The following is a 19,687-nucleotide window of genomic DNA, read 5'->3' on the forward strand; positions in this document are numbered from 1 at the left end:
TTAAAACCAACGGGAGAGCTGTACCGGCCGCGGTGGTCTCGCGGTTAAGGCGCTCAGTCCGGAACCGTGCGACTGCTACGGTCGCAGGTTCGAATCCTGCCTCGGGCATGGATGTGTGTGATGTCCTTAGGTTAGTTAGGTTTAAGTAGTTCTCAGTTCTAGGGGACTGATGACCACAGAAGTTAAGTCTCATAGTGCTCAGAGCCATTTGAACAATTTTTGGAGAGCTGTGCAGCGGGTGTAGCAGTGTATGCCACTCACGTGTTAGGGGCACTGGACGGCGCTCTTCCAAGAGGCGGCTAACACGTGACCGCGGCAGGTTCACGTGTCTCTTGTACTCTGAAAACGGTTGAGAGTTATTTCCAGACGACAACGTTTCATGACACGCTGAACCACAACACTTATCCGAAAATGATATCGTCTCGCGTCACACCTTATTTTCTCTTAACGTCGTGTAACCTTGAAACGTGTTCCATATCTATAATCCGCAAGCCACTATAAAGTACACGGCGGAGGGTGTTCCGCACTACTGATTTTCTATCCTGTTGCAAAGGCGCAGTCATGACTGTCTGTATGTCAGGATATGCGTCCTAATCTCTGTTATTTTATTCTCATGATTCCTATGCGAGGTGTACATTGGCCGTAGAAAATAATAATGCACACTATTCCTCGAATCCGGTTATCTAAATTTTAATTTCAAGAAAACAGTTTTACCTTTGTCCTATGAATTCTGTTTGGGTGCCCATACCATATGTGATAATTACGTAAAACGTACCCCAGTCGGTTGAAAATTACTCTACCATAAACCGCACTAATGTTTTATGTGCTGTTTCCTTGCAGATGCAATGCAGAATTTCAGAAATTTTCCAACAAATCAGTTTTCACTTTGCCTGTGCTTCCACTGATTTTACCTTTTTGTCCCACGTCATAACGCTACCCCATATATTTAAATGATATAAAGTGCTTCACCTGTTCGTCACTGTTCTAAACCTCTGCAGACTACGATTGAGAGGCTTATAAGCAAGATTTCTTTTCCTAAAGCTGCAACACAATGTTAAGTAGGTTACACGATCCTGTTTCACACAGACAGTTTTAACGTTTTAGCAGAGCTCTCTCATCTTATATCACTATGTTCGAATAAAACAGTACAGTACACATTGCATAAAATACTACACCTCCTAGAGAGAAACGTAGGCAGATCGTTGTACACCATCTATTTGTTTTTTTTTTTTTTAACTTCATGAACGTGTATGCCCCCTCAAGAATTTTGGTGTGAGATGAGCAAACGTTTTCACACACAAATTCCTCCCCATGCCTGCAAGACCGAAATAAATAATTTCATTGCACAAACAGTTCACTCATTTAATGTCACAATCTCAAGCTGTTCCAAATAGTAAGCTATAATGTAAACCTACATGAGGAGCATAATTATTTCCGTACCGTACGTTAACACTGAAGGCAACAGTCAGTACTGTGATAGAGTAGCTATGTACTTATCATCAGAAGAAAGTGATATTGCTGAGTAGTTAGGCGATACGGCCGCGAATTGTAATTCAAATACTAAACCTCAAATCTAAAAGCTATCGCTTTACTCGAAATGAAGTATACAGCCAACTGTTGAATGAGTCTGTACTTTTCATATTTCGAAATGTCTGATTCTCACACAGGCTGTCTTCCAGGTATATCATTCATTTTAAATGACAAAAAAGTATTTAAATTACGACTTAAGCAGAGAATTCTGCTATTCTGCGGGCATATTTTTCCCACGGTCGTGGATGTCTTTATAATATAGAAATTATAATTCCAAAGAGGAAAAGTAACCTAAATTGAACCAAGAGTAGAGATGCCTCAAATTAGGTAATAGCTGGGAACACTTAGTAAACGACAGGCACTGGTAGAGGAATCTGGTATAGAGCTTCCAAAGTTAAAAATGTTTTGTACAACTTAATACACAACAGTCAGGTAAGTTGGGCAACTGAGGTGTGGCAACTGTTCCCCTTATTCCGCCTCAGTTACACTATGTCGTCGAATGCTGCGCAAACATTGTCTTCATGCATACACCATAATTATTCTACCACGCAAACATTTGGGGTACACTCGTCTGGTATGAGACGTTACCGGGTGGGGGATCCACTGGGGGCCGAACCGGACAATAACCCTGGATTCGGTGTGGGGCGGCTGTGAGATGGGTGGATTGCTGAGGCCTGTTGTGGGGTTGTGAACCACTAAGGACTACGACGGGACGAAGCCTTTCCGTCGTTTCTAGGTCCCCGGTTCAATACACACACAACAAACACACACACACACACACACACACACACACACACACACACTTCTGTTTTAGATTATTGGTTTCTGGCTAGATTGCTGTCTTTAAATGCTGTGCTAGGGCGCACCAAAATCTGATGTGTAATGCGGAATCAATCGTAGAAAAGCAAATGAAAATATAAGTTATGAGTTAGAATGCTCTCCATTATTTCGGGTTTAAGATATTGCCTTAATCAATTCACGGCGAAAGACGTATCGATATAACGGCAAGTGTTCTTTATCGATTTAGACAAATACTATAATCGGGTTCTTTGTGTGAAAAACATAAGAAAAACATTACTAATAACGTAATAACATAAACATAAATAAACGCTGAAAGAAATAAGTATATAGTTTTAGCTCAGGATATTTACTGCTTGTCAATGAACAACATTCCCATTTCAAAGTTCCTTGTTTCGATTATTGCAAGGATGGTAAGGGAGACAAAGCTGAAATTTTTAATGGTGCTGAGGAAGGCAGAGTGAGACACTTCACGTTCAATCTTTTACACAGAAGGATATTCGCCATTTTTGTGCTGCGATAAGAACATTTTTCGTGTAATTCCCTTCTTTCCCCTGCTAAAGCAAGACATTTCAGTGAAATGAAAAGAACTTTATGGGTCAGTAGAGTTTTGATAGTTTACTTATGTAAAATTGAGATCACATAAAACTAATTTTAGATTTCCCACCAGATTTTATGAGCAAAGAAAAAAAAAGTGTGTGTGTTTCAGTACTGACGATAACAGAGACACTTTAGAGCATAGTTCCCCGTGCTACATCACTTTATAAGCTACGTTTTGACCTCGCGTCGGATTTTACGAGTGTGAATTGGATAACTTTGAACCTATGTATATCGGAAACGGATAAGGATATCAAGAATGTTTTCAAGGTCGTTCGAGATCGTAATCTTAGGAATACATCGTACAGCTCTCAGCCATTTGCTGTGCATAGCCAACGTGGAATCCGCGGCTCCGTTTTTCGGTTTTTCTCCGAAGCCGCCCCCGATCTACATAGTGCCACCATAGCGCCCTTAAGGCGCTCCGTAGACCACATCTAGTGAAAAGAAAAAAGAAAAGCCAAAAGATTTGCTACATTTTCCTAAACTGGAGGAAGTGTGTAAATTTCAGTATTGCACGATAGTTACAGTAAGACTGTCCTTCTGTTGAATATGCAAATGGCCCGTAACACAAGGGCTGCCCAAATCAGTTGACCCCCCTGCCTTACTGTCACCTACGAACCTGAGGTTTCAGCCCCGGAAAAATCCGGTTCTTAAGCGCGGCGTTAGTTACTGCAAGACTGTCCTTCTGTTGAATATGCAAATGGCCCCTAACCCATGGGCTGTCCAAATCAGTTGACCCCCTGCCTTACTGTCACCTACGAACCTGAGGTGTCAGCCCCGGAAAAATCCGGTTCTTAAGCACGGCGTTAGTTACTGTAAGACTGTCCTTCTGTTGAATATGCAAATGGCCCGTAACACAAGGGCTGCCCAAATCAGTTGACCCCCCTGCCTTACTGTCACCTACGAACCTGAGGTTTCAGCCCCGGAAAAATCCGGTTCTTAAGCGCGGCGTTAGTTACTGCAAGACTGTCCTTCTGTTGAATATGCAAATGGCCCCTAACCCATGGGCTGTCCAAATCAGTTGACCCCCTGCCTTACTGTCACCTACGAACCTGAGGTGACAGCCCCGGAAAAATCCGGTTCTTAAACGCGGCGTTAGTTACTGTAAGACTGTCCTTCTGTTGAATATGCAAATGGCCCCTAACCCAAGGGCTGTCCAAATCAGTTGACCCCCTGCCTTACTGCCACCTACGAACCTGAGGTGTCAGCCCTGGAGAAATCCGGTTCTTAAACGCGGCGTTTTTGAAAACGTTGGTAACGTATGCGAGCCGATTGCTGGCCAGCGGTTAGTGGTACTGTAGCAGACACAGTGGTAATGAAGGCTGTTCGCCGGCAGAACATGGAAGCGTCGGTCGAGAGAGCGCTGAAAGCGGCACCGACCTCTCTTCGCCTCGCCTCGCCGCGCCGGGCTGGGCTCGGTGTGACTGGCGGGCCGGCGCTCTGCTGTGAGCGGCCGCAGCGCGCGGTAATCACGCGGCAAGTGGCGGTGGCGGCGAGCGGCGCAAGTTTTAATGAAGTTGCGCCAACTGTTTGGCGCCCGACGCCGGACGCTGCTCTCCGATGTCGGCCAGTGAGATGGTAGGGGGTGAGTAGGGGGAGTGGGAGAGTGGAGCAGGCGCGTCCGTATCGCCGAGCCCCGCCACTAAACAGCGCGCAAGCCTCTCTGCCGGTGCCTGCACGTGATCTGGCGCACCTCAGTCTGGCAGCGGGCGGTAAGAGCACGAATGTGGAATATTCTCCTCCATGCAGAACACTTCCCTTTTTCGCCAGTACACTATTACGCACCTCCAAATTTTGTATGTAGTATGTATAGAGTGCAAAAATGTAACAGGACATGGAGATTGTTCCACTGAACAATTTGAGATAGGGAAGCTGGCATCGGAGAAGCCAGCTTAAGGAGATATGGAAGTAAATTTGACTACCGCTTTGTATAACATTACTGTTTTCCAGATTATTTACAACTAACATGCGGAGAAGTTAACACGTACTGTACTGTTTATTTACATTGGCATTATTTATTTCCTGCAAGGAAACAACGAGAACCAGCCTGTTTACTAGGAAGTCTATCTGGCGGAGGCCACCTGTACTTGAGGATTTTACAGAGTTCTGCCTGAGTGGTTAGAGGACGTACCCCAGACTCTTCGTGAGAAAATGTAGATATATGACTGTGCACGTTTGGCTGCAGCCTGGCCGATGTGAACGTGTGAGACAGAACCTGCTACGTCTCGTACATGCATGCACTGAGCCCCAAGGAAACCATTTTCAGTCCGGAACCGCGTGACTGCTACGGTCGCAGGTTCGAATCCTGTCTCGGGCATGGATGTGTGTGATGTCCTTAGGTTAGTTAGGTTTAAATAGTTCTAAGTTCTAGGGGACTGATGACCTTAGAAGTTAAGTCTCATAGTGCTCATTTTTGCTAACTGAATATGGCTCTGAGCACTATGAGACTTAACTTCTAAGGTCATCAGTCCCCTAGAACTTAGAACTATTTAAACCTAACTAACCTAAGGACGTCACACACATCCATGCCAGAGGCAGGATTGGAATCTGCGACCGTAGGGGTCGCACGGTTCCAGACTGTAGTTAACTGAATAACCGTTAGCTGTAAACTGGAGTGACGACAATGAAAACGTGTGCCGGGCCGGGACCCCAGCTGAGATTTGCCGCTTTCACGTTAAAATGGTTCAAATGGCTCTAAGCACTATGGGACTCAACTGCTGAGGTCATTAGTCCCCTAGAACTTAGAACTAGTTAAACCTAACTAACCTAAGGACATCACAAACATTCATGCCCGAGGCAGGATTCGAACATGCGACCGTAGCGGTCTTGTGGTTCCAAACTGCAGCGCCTTTAACCGCACGGCCACTTCGGCCGGCCCTTTCAGGTTATAGACACATTGTTGACGAGATAAGGAAGTTTGGGTCTGGCCATGATTCCTGCTCGGATAGTGTCATCGTAGGGACCCTCTCTCAATAAGTAGGAATCTAGGTTTGAGTCCCGGACCAGCACAAAATTTCCTTCTCGTCCTTCCCTGACGGTTGTCCATATTTTCAACTGCGAATATATTTCGTGCATGTGATTTACTATCAAAACATCCGATTTTTTTGTAATAGTCATTTAATCTTTATAGTCATTTAACATTTATAAAATACTCACACTCCTAGCGTCTGACGACTTTTTAGACTAGAACAGGTACAAGTATAAAAACATTTTATTTACTGTGCTTTATTTTGAAGATTTTTTGGTTCAATACAAGTGATATACACAGTACAAAACATGTTCATTATGTAACAGTGTTTACTGCAGGGTAGGGGTGGGCGAGTGTTTCTCTACTTTTGGTTGGTGATGGGGTGGGCGAAGAAGGCAGCCAGCCAGCTGATAAAACACTTTATTGATGAACAGTATTTCTGATTTGACTAAGTCGAAAGTTCCATCATACGGGGTATGAAGTGGAATTTGTCACTGGATAGAGAATTTTCGATAGAGAGGATGCAGAAGTATCTTTGGATGTGCCCCAGAGAAGTGTGTTGGATCCGTTGCTGTTCATGTTGTGTATTAATGGCCTCACAGAAAATATTGATAGTAACCTCAGGCTGTTTCCAGCTAAAGCCATTATCTATAATGAAGTACTATCTCAAAGAAGTTGCATAAATAATGTCAAATCTTGATAAGATTTCGAAGTGGAGCAAAGACTGGCAACTTACTTTAAATGTTCACAAATTTAAAATTGTGCTCTTCACAAAATAAAATAACGTTGTGTACTATGACTTTAATATTAATCAGTCACACTTGTAATCGGCGAACTCACAAAAATATCTGGTTGCAACACTTTGTAGGGATATGAAATGCAATGATCACATAAATTGAGTTGTGGTGAAAGCAGGTCGTAGACTTCGATTGATTCGCTGAATACTGGGGAAGTGCAGTCAGTCTACGAAGGAGATTGCTTACAAGTCACTCTTGCGACTCATTCTAGAATATTGCTCGAGTATGTTGAACCCGTACCTAAGACGACCAACAGTGGATACTGATCGAATACACGGAAGAGCAGCACGGAAGGTCACAGGTTTGTGTGATCCGTGGGAGAGTGTTAAAGAGATTCTGAAGAAACTGAACTGGAAGACTCTTGAAGATAGGGGTAAACTAACCATACTAAGTCTACTAACAAAGTTCCAAAAACCGGTTTTAAATGACGACTCTAGGAATACAATACAAACTCCTACGCGTCTCTCACATAAGGATCACGAGGACAAGATTAGAATTATTTCAGCATGCACAAAGCCATTCAGACAATCTTTCTTCCTGCACTCCATACGTGAATGGAACACGAAGAAACCCTAATAGGTGGTATAATGGGACGTACCCTCTGCCATGCGCTTCAAGGTTGTTTGCAGAGTATAGATGTAAATGTCGTGTGACTAGGGCCTCCCGTCGGGTAGACCGTTCGCCAGGTGCAAGTCTTTCGATTTGACGCCACTTCGGTGAGTTGGGCGTCGATGAGGATGAAATTATGATGATTAGGACAACACAACATCCAGTCCTTTAGCGGAGAAAATCTCCGACCCAGGATTGACATACTGTCGAGCTGACCACTCAGCTACCGGGGGCGGACAGGATAGACGTAGATGAACACAAACTGTGCAGATGTGGTTCAGCACATCTGAAATAAACTGCAAACGAGGGGAAGTGATCCTCGGACACAGCACACTGATACGGTGGTGCCGACGCAGGCATCTACCGCGGACGATAGCGGCGGCCCGGCTACCACAGCACGCTGGCGGATGGCGGGTTACAGCTGCAGGGTGTCTGCGTGACAGCGAGGTTACGTCCCGGTGCTCGGATTGGACATTCAGGCAGCGGTCGTTGGTTTGCGGCCCCGCGGGGGCAGAGTCATACACCTAGCGACGACCGACACAGGCTGTGATGACTTGCTGGCGGAATGGTCTTCCTGGTTTAAATTCCGTTTCCACGTGCTGATAGCTGCAGAAAGCCCCCTGTATCGAGACCACGTCGAAACATCTGGAGCGGGGTCAATGGCCTGGTGTGGCGTAATCAGTAGTCAGTCGCTCATGCGATTGTAGTCTGCGCGACGTCACTTACGTGGAAGCGCTGGATGCGGAAGCCGTATCTGCTGACACTGCTAAGCTGGCAGGTCGTTGGCGGTAACTGCCGCCTGGTTTCGGTCGCTGGGCTGCGGTCCCGTCTGTCGGTGTTCGAGAAGCTAAAATTATAAAACACATGTAATTAAAGCGAAATTAATTTATGAAGCTGAATAACAATAGCGAAATACCAAACAAAATTAAAATACCAAACTAAAATATATTTATGTGGTTACAAAATATACGATAGATTATTCATAGTCAATTTTATAGTCCCCTCATAGTGTGTCTGTAGAATCTAAACCATCGTCTTCACTGTTATTTCTTAAAGATGTTCTTGATCGTGGTGCTGTGCAATTGTGCACTTTTCAGTCATTCTTGTCCCCTTCTTTGACCACGTGCTCTTCTTTCTCCGCTCCTTCTTACACCGATGGCAATTGCTATCTGGGTATTTTGTTACAGAACTCATGTCAAAATGGAGGGATGTAGTTCGTCATCTCTTGAAGATATTTCCCTTTCTCAAAATTTTATCGCGAATTCATCTTGCTGCAAAGGCTACAGAAGATGTATTGTCGAGGGTCAAATTTTAGAGCTCCTAAAATTCGCTTCAGTAAACTCATGATCACGGTTTTGGTCAATCTTTTAACTTCGTTGATGGGCGATTTTCTTTGATGACTCTGATCAAAGTGGTATTGCTCCGTTGTATTTTGTTTCCTTCTGCGTCTTTCGCAACTTCATCCTATTTTTTATTTTATTTTCCTCTAGGGAAAAGTTTCTGCTGACCTGCTTCACCTCTTTCATTCTGTCTTGGGTAACAAATACATTTTTGAAGCGCTTCTTTGCCTTTTCTGGGAGACCAAAATCTTTATCCTATTCCCTATATGTGTGGCCTGGTTCATGGATATTATGATGTGATGTGTCAATATGCTGATATTGCTCGAAAATGTGCAAACGGTATTTCAAAACATGACTTATTTAAACATGAATTAAATATTACCGTAGCTACAAGAATAGCTGTAGTAGTTAGAGTTTTAAAGAAACGCTCATCTGAACCTTTATCATCATTCTGTCCGCCATTTCACTTATATTGGTTGTATTCTTAATGCACTACATGCATTGGTTTAGAGCTCAAACTTTATCATCACGGCTCTATGCAGGAAATCGGTTCTAACTCTTTTACTCTGAAGAGAGCCACACTTTAGTTTTCCGAATATACATTTCCACCATCATTTTTGAAATATCGCTTGTACATCTTCTACACTCCGCCCCTCAATTAATAGAGAAACCATGATAAGAGACTATGGCGTGAAGTAACGGGTCCTAAATTACGAATTTTTTGCAGTCTGAGACACATGAAAAAATAAGTACTTTTAGGAAAAAGGCTCTTGATAGAAGATGAATATTGTACAAATATTATACAATAAGTCTGTTTGAGACCTGAGTTTCTCTTGGCGTATACAATTTTCAAACAACTTACGGGAATTCAGCCAGGTAGTATTAACAGCTGTTAATACTACCTGGCTGAATTCCCGTAAGTTGTTTGAAAATAAGTCTATAGTTTCCAGCGTACTGAAGATTTCAGCAATAATTGATGGAAGCAACTTCAAGAAAAGGCGAAGTTATTTGAATGATCCCCTTTAGTTATCGTTGAAATTGATGACGTATCGGATACTGGGCAGCTACTATCATTTGTTCGCGGGACTTGTCACAACCTTAATGTTATCGAGGAACTTTGACACCTACACAGTTTGGAACGGATGAGTACAGTGGAAGATTTATTCCACCACCTAGAGCAAGAGTTAGTATCAATGCAGTCACGAAGACTGAAATTTGTAAGCATGCAGAAACATGAATGTACAAATCAAGGGTCTGGTGCGTAGAATTAAAATTAACTGGCATACATTGCGCCTTACCATTATTTGCTGCCATTGTACACTACTGGCCATCAAAATTGCTACACCAAGAAGAAATGCAGATGATGTACGGGTATTCATTAGACAAATATATTATACTGGAACCGACATGTGATTACATTTTCACGCAATTTGGGTGCATAGATCCTGAGAAATCAGTACCCAGAACAAACACCTCTGGCCGTAATAATCGCCTTGATACACCTGGGCATTGAGTCAAACAGAGCTTGGATGGCGTGTACAGGTACAGCTGCCCGTGCAGCTTCAACACGATACCACAGTTCATCAAGAGTAGTGACTGGCGTCTTGTGATGAGTCAGTTGCTCGGCGACCATTGACCAGACGATTGCAGTTGGTGAGAGATCTGGAGAATGTGCTGGCCAGGGCAGCAGTCGAACACTTTCTGTATCCAGAAAGGCCCGTACAGGACATGCGGTAGTGCATTATCCTGCTGAAATGTGGGGTTTCGCAGGGATCGAATGAAGGGTTGAGCCACGGGTGGTAACACATCTGAAATGTAACGTCCACTGTTCAAAGCGCCGCCAATGTGAACAACGGGTGACCGAGACGTGTAACCAATGGCACCCCATACCATCACGCCGGGCAATACGCCAGTATGTCGATGACGAATTCACGCTTCCAATGTGCGTTCACCGTGATGTCGCCAAACGCGGATGCGACCATCATGACGCTGTAAAGAGAATCTGGATTCATCCGAAAAAACGACTTTTTGCCATTCGTGCACCCAGGTTCGTCGTTGAGTACACCATCGCAGGCGCTCCTGTCTGTGATGCAGCGTCAAGGATAACCGCAGCCATGGTCTCCGAGCTAATAATCCATGCTGCTGCAAACGTCGTCGAACTGTTCGTGCATATGATTGTTGTTTTGCAAACTTCCCCATCTGTTGACTCAGGGATCGAGACGTTGCTGCACGATCCGTTATAGCCATGCGGATAAGGTGCCAGTCATCTCGACTGCTAGTGATGAGAGGCCGTTGGGATCCAGCACCGCGTTCCGTATTACCCTACTGAAGCCACCGATTCCATATTCTGTTAACAGTTGTTGGATCTTGACCAACGCGAGCAGCAATAACGCGATACGATAAACTGCAATCGCGATAGGCTTCAATCCGACCTTTATCAAAGTCGGTAACGTGATGGTACGCATTTCTCCTCCTTACACTAGGCATCACAACAACGTTTCACCAGGCAACGCCGGTCAACTGCTGTTTGTGTGTGAGAAATCGGTTGGAAAATTTCCTCATGTCAGCACGTTGTAGGCGTCGCCACCGGCGCCAACCTCGTGGAATGATCTGAAAATCTAATCATTTGCATATCACAGCATCTTCTTCCGCTCGGTTATATTTCGCGTCTGTAACACGCCATCGTCGTGGTGTAGCAATTTTAATGGCTAGTAGTGTATTGTCCACCAAGAAGCGTTACTCTCCAAAGTGTAGCATGAAAATTAATGATGGGCATCATGAAATTCAATGTAAACTTCAGGAGCAAACTTGGATTGATACAGTACAAATTTCAATAGATTCTCTCAGAAGTGGAAGTAAATCACGGGGATGCCCTGCAGCATTCTGAAGTGATATGGTTAAGTTGAGGTGCAGTGCTGCAAAGATTTTTTGGCCTCAGAAAAGGAATCAACCCTTTTGTAGCAGAGGAAGATAAATGTCATCTAGAACTTACAGCTCCTCAATTCTTAATAGACTTTGGATTTTTTGTAGATGTAAGTGATGACTTAAATATGCAGAATGTGAGACATAAACGAAAAAATCTTATCAATGTCAAATGTGCACACAGACGTTAAGGCATTCCAAATGAGGACAAGCTCCTCATGAAATATATTAACTACAAATTATTTCCCACATTAAAAAAAAAAGGCAGCTGTTGAGGAATTTGAAATAAGTTTTCATTGTAAAAGTAATAAAATGAAATGATGCACTTCAGTGCAATTAGTAAATCAGTTCAATGAGAAATTTTGTGATTTCAAATTTACAAATGAGTGTGGTTGATCTATAACATCCCAGAAAACAGTATCTACGAAATTTAAGATATTTTTAAATTTTATGGCAGTTTGCCAACTAATTTTGAAGACCTGAAAAGGTTTTCTTAGCAAGTAATTGCAATTTTCGGCAGCATTTGCTTCTACGAGTAAACTTTTTCACTTCTCATTTCATTTTGTGGTAAGCGTTATGGGACCAAACTGCTGAGGTCATCGATCCCTACGCCTACACACTAATTAAACTAACTTACGCTAAGGACAACACACACACCCATACCCGAGGGAGGAGTCGAACCTCCGATGGGGGGAGCTGTACGAACCGTGACAAGACGCCCTAGACAGCACGGCTACCCCGCGGGGTTCACTTCTTAATTGGAAAAAAATAAACATTGTTCTCTTGTCACAGATGAGCATTTGACAGCCAGTCTGCAAATTTCTACGGCAGATACAAAGGAAACATTCCAGAAAGAGCCAGGCAAACACCAACTCAAGTGCTATGTAAAATTTAGCTTCGACAAGCATGTATGATTATTATGAAGTTCTGATTTCATTTGTCCATTTTTTCCTCATTTTCTTTTTCTTATTATTGCTAACAAAATTATAATAAAAATTTAAAAGTATATAATTTCATTTTGCCACTTTATCGCCTCCTTTGATTGCTAAATGTTTGGTAACCAATGTTTTAGACTGTAACAAAAGTGATGTGTGTGTCTCTGTCGGTTGTATGCAATCAGCGCAGTGAAATGAATCGATTTGGAGAAACAATAGAATGGTAGAACGAAGATATCGCGTTCTGAGTGCCTGTGAATATACAGTGATTTGTTGCTTTATCGGCATGAACTGCCCAACTTGTCAACGAGGAATGGTATTATACAAGCAGCCGTGTAACATGACGTGATTGTAAAGGGATCATAACTGACTGTATACGTCTATCATGCTTCGTCAATGTCAATCGTTTTCAGATCATTCAGGAATCAATCCTGCCTGTGAATGCAGACTGATCTCAACCAGTTTCCGAGCGAACGTTGTGAAGGAAACAGCATGAAATGAACATTTACCGTCGGGTACCTCGTAAGAGACCATTACTCACAGCTGTGGTGCTACCAGTCGCAATTTTAAGTCTTTGCACAATATGATGCAAGGCGTCGAGTGCACACAACGATGCAGTGAAGCACATTGCACCATTTTATTAATTGGCACTTATGTCCAAGTCATTCATTTGCACTTAAACTCGTATCATATACTGATCTGCTGTATCTGTAATGTTCGAAGACGGGGTTCTAAAAAGTTCGCAAGCAAAGTGTTGACAAGTCTGTGGACACTGTCTGATTTTAGGAGTTTTATCGAAGACCGAACCAAATGCCATTCATCAGTTCTAACTAAGGATGTATTACAGTGATTGGAACTCCATACATACACTCAGCGCAATAGAATTAAAGGATAATTTTTTTTTTTTCAAAACGCCATTTTCGTCTCCTATTGCGATGTTGAAGTTTGAAATGTGGCGCAAAGGTGCCTAACAACTTCCTCTGAAATGGTGCAAAATCGTGGTGCCCTGTGACGTCAACATCGAGTTCGGATATGTTTCAAACAGCAAGGTGTCGACACATGCGATAAAGAACGAGAGTTCAGAAGTACTTGTGAGCAGTAGGGCAGGTTAATGATAGACGTCGTCACGAAATTACACCACAATTCTGCCCAACACTACCGTGGGCAAGTCACACAGTGGGAAGGTCTTCAAATACCCTCTTATCTACATTTCATCCCTCGTTTTAACGCCTCTGCACTGGAGATCTGAACCGAGGCTCTCAGCGTTGGAATCACGTGGTTTGCTTATGGATGGCAGATGAAATCATTTCAGATACACCACCGCCCAGAATCGTCCCGTAAAGTTCTGTCGGGGTGGCATGAAGGGCGTCAGTGAAACTACCTCTTTCCTTGGGGCGTTGATTCCCGTACATTTCGCGACCAAAAATGACAGTCCACAATGTGATGACGTTCTTGACAGCCTTTGGCACTGCTGAGGCCCCCCTCCCCTTCCAATCCCATCCGAACGATTCAATCAAAATCAGTATTCAACCAATATCAACCACACTGCACCCCTTTTGAGTTAGTCCGACCTCAGTTTTTGCTCTGGTGTACAGGGTGGGACCATTAGCGACTATTAATATCCATTAGACGAAATTTGTACGTGAGCCTAAGCAATGAAGTGTCTTGCTGGTTTTGCAGATCTCCTATTCCGTGGCATGAGCACGGAGGAGTACGACATTGACACATGCGTGAATAAAACTCGGAAGGGTCCTGGAACAGACAACAAAAATGTGTCTCTAGTTATAGTACACAAACAGTCAAGTCCAACACGAAGGGCTGTGGAAAAATATTGAACATCATTTTCTATTAAATACCTCCTTCAAAAATTGGTTGACCAACAAGATTTTTTTTCCATAGCAGTAACGAGGTACAACCATCAACGTTTTCTCATCTACTTAAAAAAGAAAGAAAGTATTGAAGATCGGTGTTAAGGACAGTTATTAAATGCCAACGTTTGGGAATTTTGATATGATTCGCAATCTTAAATGGATTACAAAAGTAAAAAACATTAAATATCAACAAACGGAAATTGACCAGCCTGACGTCAGATTGGGGCACAGCCCGATGGTGGCTCAACAGACCCCAGGCGTAGGCTTCAGGCAGCGATGCCCACGGACAACAAGCCAAGCGTGAGTGAGACGACCGCTACATGTACGGCAAACACTCTCTTAAACAGCGAAAGTCAGAAACAAGTTAAAGCCTTAGGCCAAACTGTGAAATGTATCACACATTGAGCGGCTGTAAACATGGGAGTAACCAAGAATCAAAGGTTATTTATACATTAACTGTGACCACAGTCTCGACAAATGCAAAACCCGCTTTCAGACTAGTGTCCACAACTGTAAATGTACCTTGATCATGCCGGAGTAAATAATTTAAGAGATGTACGCACGGTCTGAGTATGATATACAACATTCCACTAATTCCGTTTAAGGGTAGTTGTGCTGTCTATGGAGGGAGATACAGTACTGGCTGCCAGGACCGAGTCGCTGTAGCTAATTAACGTGGATCTCCTTACCCAAATTCAACAAAGTGGCAACGTCAAATCTAAAATTAAAACTGACCACAGGTCGTAAGGCCTTAAAAATCAAAATCACAGGAAAACAACAGTCTGAACATTTACTTAAAATCGGTCACCAGAAACTAAAAAAAAAAAGTCCTACTCTAAGCTGATAAGCCAATTTCTATCCGGGAGGGAGTTGAGCGCACGCCAGCGGAAACTTCAATTAATCACCCATTAAATGTAAAATAATTGGACATAACGCAACTGAAGTTGTAAACCAAGCAGAAGGCAAGCGCCAAGCTGCTTCAAACGAACTGCAGGCAACCTAGAACATTACAAATGACGCTCGCCCACAAACAGAAGTAGCAGCTAGTGGCTCGGTCCTCGACCGGAAAATCCAAGAAGGCGTTGATGTGGTGTCCGTCAAACTCCGACGATGAAGGCGTTCTGAGCGACTAGGGTAGCACGTGGCACGATCCGTAGATTTCGCCGAATCGCGCTGACTTCTATAGGTGGTAACCAAGTAGATATACCATTTTGGATAGCAAAAGGTGAAATACTTTCGATTTTCATGTATGCTCTATGTATTACTCCTCTCGTGATAAATACAACTTTCAGACCTTCTCCCCTCGTGCTTTATCCGCTATCTTGAAAAATCCGCTAATAAATGGCACTTTTTTAGTTTTCCATGGTAACTTTCTTCCAGAGTATTTTAGACAAAAAATATACTATTATCAGTTTTAAAGTGGGTGAAATTCCTTGAAGTTTCATACGTAACATGTCGAAAATTCGGAACAGCTACTGAGATACGGCGCTGTGAAAATCTGCAGAAATATCGAGAAATCGCAAAAAGATAAATATGTCAGAGGTTCGCATCAATAACTTCCTTTTACTGCCGTTTTGTGCACGATGCATACTACTCACTGTCCTAGAAGATTTAATTTCCTTCAAGACACACGCCGAGAAACGTTGCATTAATTTTTGTGGACGTCTACTATAAACTAAAAATACCGCCTTCAGTCAAAGATAGTATTCCTGAACGTAATATCATCATTAAGCCATTATGTGTGCACTATATACATGTAGTTCGCGGTATTCTTATAATTTCTCGGTAGTAAGTTTATTTGAAAAAGGAAAACACAAATTTTTAACACATTCGCATTTACTTATATTTCGATTAAACACTTTTTAAACATAAATCTTATTTTTTTAATGATATACGAGGTATGTTCAAAAAATTCCGACATTTCTGTCCACAAATTTTTTCGGTACTTACCTTTTACTTACTGGGCATGGTCTCCTTCGAAGAACTCTCCTCCACAATTGGTACACTACTACCAACGCCGTTTCCACTTCCGGAAGCAGTCTTGGTATACCTCCTGCTGAATCGCGTGAAGTGCCATCTGCGAATATCCTTTTATCTTGTCTATCGTTACAACTTGACGCTGCAATGCGCCACGTTGATTGCTTGCAGATTTCAGTTCAGGAAGAGGCGTGAATTACTGGCAGTAAAGTCTAGCACAGCGGCTGCCTGCTTCGCCTTGAACTGCAAGCGGTCTTCTTCCCGTGGTTGTCCGCTGGCACTGACTGCTTGGCTCGGCATACTACACACACATACCTACTGTACACACCTGACTACTACTGAGCACAACCCGAGAACCTGAAGAAAGGACCTGACGGCGAAAAACTGGTGAAAATCCCTTTTTCTAGTTGTTTCAAGAAATGGATAACTAACGCAAACAGAACCAACCGATTTGCTCCATTTGCCTAAGTTCGAGAATATGCGTAAGATTCAAACTTCGACTGCTGTAGCGTAGCTGCAGTAGCACGATACTTCTGTTTGGTATACAAGTGGTACCTAGCCCAAGGGCTATTGGAAACACTTGACCCTGCTTACCATCACGAATAGAAAGCGATGTATGAGAGCAGTAAAAAACATGATTTTATGCGCGGCGTTTTGGAACATAACGGTAGCACATGCTGTCGCGTGGGCACTAATTACTTTAGAACTTTGGAAGCCATCTTTAACATAATTGGAAAGGGAAATTATAACGAGAAAGAGGAATGAAATGACAGCGAAAATAACTAATAGTAGCGAGAAATCGGACTATTTCAATGGGGAATATGTACAACTAGCAGGGGGAATAAAGAGGAAAGAGGCTATGATTAGGAAGGAGTGAATCAGAGTGGGCTCCAGGCAAGAGATAGCTACTGTAAATGCAAGTGGACCATTCACTATCATTTTAATTAGGAAAAGACTATAATTTCTTTGTTATTTTGAGGGCGACCTTTCTTAAGTCAGGTTCCTAAGTTATTAGAGTTAGAGATAATTAATGCTTATTCACATCATCAGGTTATCGTTTTGGAACGATATATTACGTAGTGCAAGTCATGAAGTATCAACGTTAGCGAATATATTTCCTAACTTACTCATGTTAGGAGCAGGGGACATACAGCTGTTCCAATGACTCGATAAGTGCCCTAATATTATTCTCTAAGCTATAGCCGGCCGCGGTGGCCAAGCGGTTCTAGGCGCTTCAGTCCGGAACCGCGCGATTGCTACGGTCGCAGGTTCGAATACTGCCTCGGGCATGGATGTGTGAGATGTCCTTAGGTTAGTTAGGTTTAAGTACTTCTAAGTTCTAGGGGACTGATGAACTCCGATGTTAAATCCCATAGTGCTCAGAGCTATTTGAACCAATCTAAGCTATAAAGACAATGGAGGTAGTAGAATTTTTGCACAATTTTCGTCGAAATCTCGTTCTCTAAGTTTACTTGAAAGTTTTTCGTGAGAAAGTCCCGCACAGTACATCTCTTTTATATTTTATTGCGTCCTACATTTTAGGCGTCTCTCTACGGTGTCCTCTGCCATTCCAACGCTTGAGCATTAGTTTAGAATTTGCCCCGCTGTATATTTTAAAGATGCGACGCACTTTCCCCCATACTTTCCAGCAAATTTCTCCTCTACTCAACACTCTACTAATAAACAAGAGTTTTACCCATTACACATGGCTTCTCAGGTTTCAACCGAAATATTTAAACGATGTGACTATCTCGAGACGTTTTTGACCAAATGTTTAAACTGATATTTTGAAGAGCTTTTTTGTTATTATGGTCCCTATTTTGTATTTAGCGACTTACAGAAAAGAGCAGCTGTTCGTTAACCCTAGCGGAAAATAGTACTTAAGTCATTTCGTAGTATCTTACCGTGCGTATAATGCTCTAGAGAACAGCATCGTCACTAAAGTGTCTGGTAGTGCTCTAGAGACTACTGATAAACTGCTCGTGTATCTGACTAGTGGACGTACTTCGATTTATAGGAGCAAAAGTCATTTTAATTTCTATTAGATATATAAATTATTGGGTTCAGTTACTACAAACAATCGGACTATTCAAGTATTTCCGAAGATGATGTGTTTGGTTGCACAGTGTCCAACGCCTTCAACAGAAATCTAGGGAGGTCGAATCGCAAGACTGTTACAGGTATTTCAGGTGTAATTCCACACACTGATTTGTCGGCCAGTTTCGGTTGAAAAAGTGCGGAACTTGTTTAGGGAAAATGCGTAACTTTCCTGCTTCATTCCCTATAGTCCCACTAAGTTCCGATAGGTGGCGGCGATATACGTAGCCTTGAAACAGTGTCCGTAACAGAGGAGCGTTCCAAGCAGACAGCTGTCACTGAGATTTCTTTCGGCGGAAAACCAGAGCATCACGGATACTCATGGGCGCTTGTAGAACGTCTAAGGAGACCTGAAAATAAACAAAAGCACAGTGAGTCGTTGGGCAAAGTGTCTGTTATCGTCGCAACACAGTCACGCAAACGTGTCCGATCTCCAGCGTAGCTGTTGGTCGCACACAGCTGTGACTGCTGCAGTGTTTGAACGTGAGGACGCACTCCTTCGAGCTGATCGACGGAACACAATCAAACACCTCGCTGCACAACTGGACGTCTCTGCTGGTAGTTCTGACATACCTGTTGCGGCAGTCAAAGGGTGTACCCGCTGGGATCTTCGCCGACTAACAGAAGACTGTGAAGAGCAACGAAGGACCATCTGTACGGAATTGTTTGTGCTTTACGAGTCTGATCACGTCAATATTGTGTCAATGATCTTCAAAGGGGATGAAACACATCGAACCGGAAACAAACCGGCATTCTATGGAGTGGCGCCGCACGATACAACCTAACGGTTTCCACTTCCATTTGGCCCAATGAAGGAAGGATGCACTCCGCACGAAGCAGTAGGTGGATGATGGGGATGTTACTGACACAGCAAGACGTTGGCTCCGACGTCTCCATTACAGAAGTACCATGTGGGCATACATGCCTTCCCAGCAAGGTGGCGTAAGGCAGTCTCAATGAACGGAGATTATGTTGAAAAATAGGATTTTGTACCCAGAAGAGAGGGGAATCCTGAATTAAACCAACCTGCTAACATAAACAAAATGTGTTGCATTATTTATTGTACGTCGCTCGTTTTATGAAATGGGCTACTTAAGCAGCATATTCATTGAAAAATTCAGAAAATCAACACTATATGCTTCAGGAGACAGTGGATGAATGGTTAGCTTCTGTTTATTAATTTTACAAGTTCCATAACTTCCTAAGGATTGTGTGGTGGCTCATCTCTCACTGTCTGAGAATGGAA

Source organism: Schistocerca piceifrons, chromosome 4 (genome assembly GCF_021461385.2).
Source record: "Schistocerca piceifrons isolate TAMUIC-IGC-003096 chromosome 4, iqSchPice1.1, whole genome shotgun sequence".
Lineage (NCBI taxonomy): Eukaryota > Metazoa > Arthropoda > Insecta > Orthoptera > Acrididae > Schistocerca > Schistocerca piceifrons.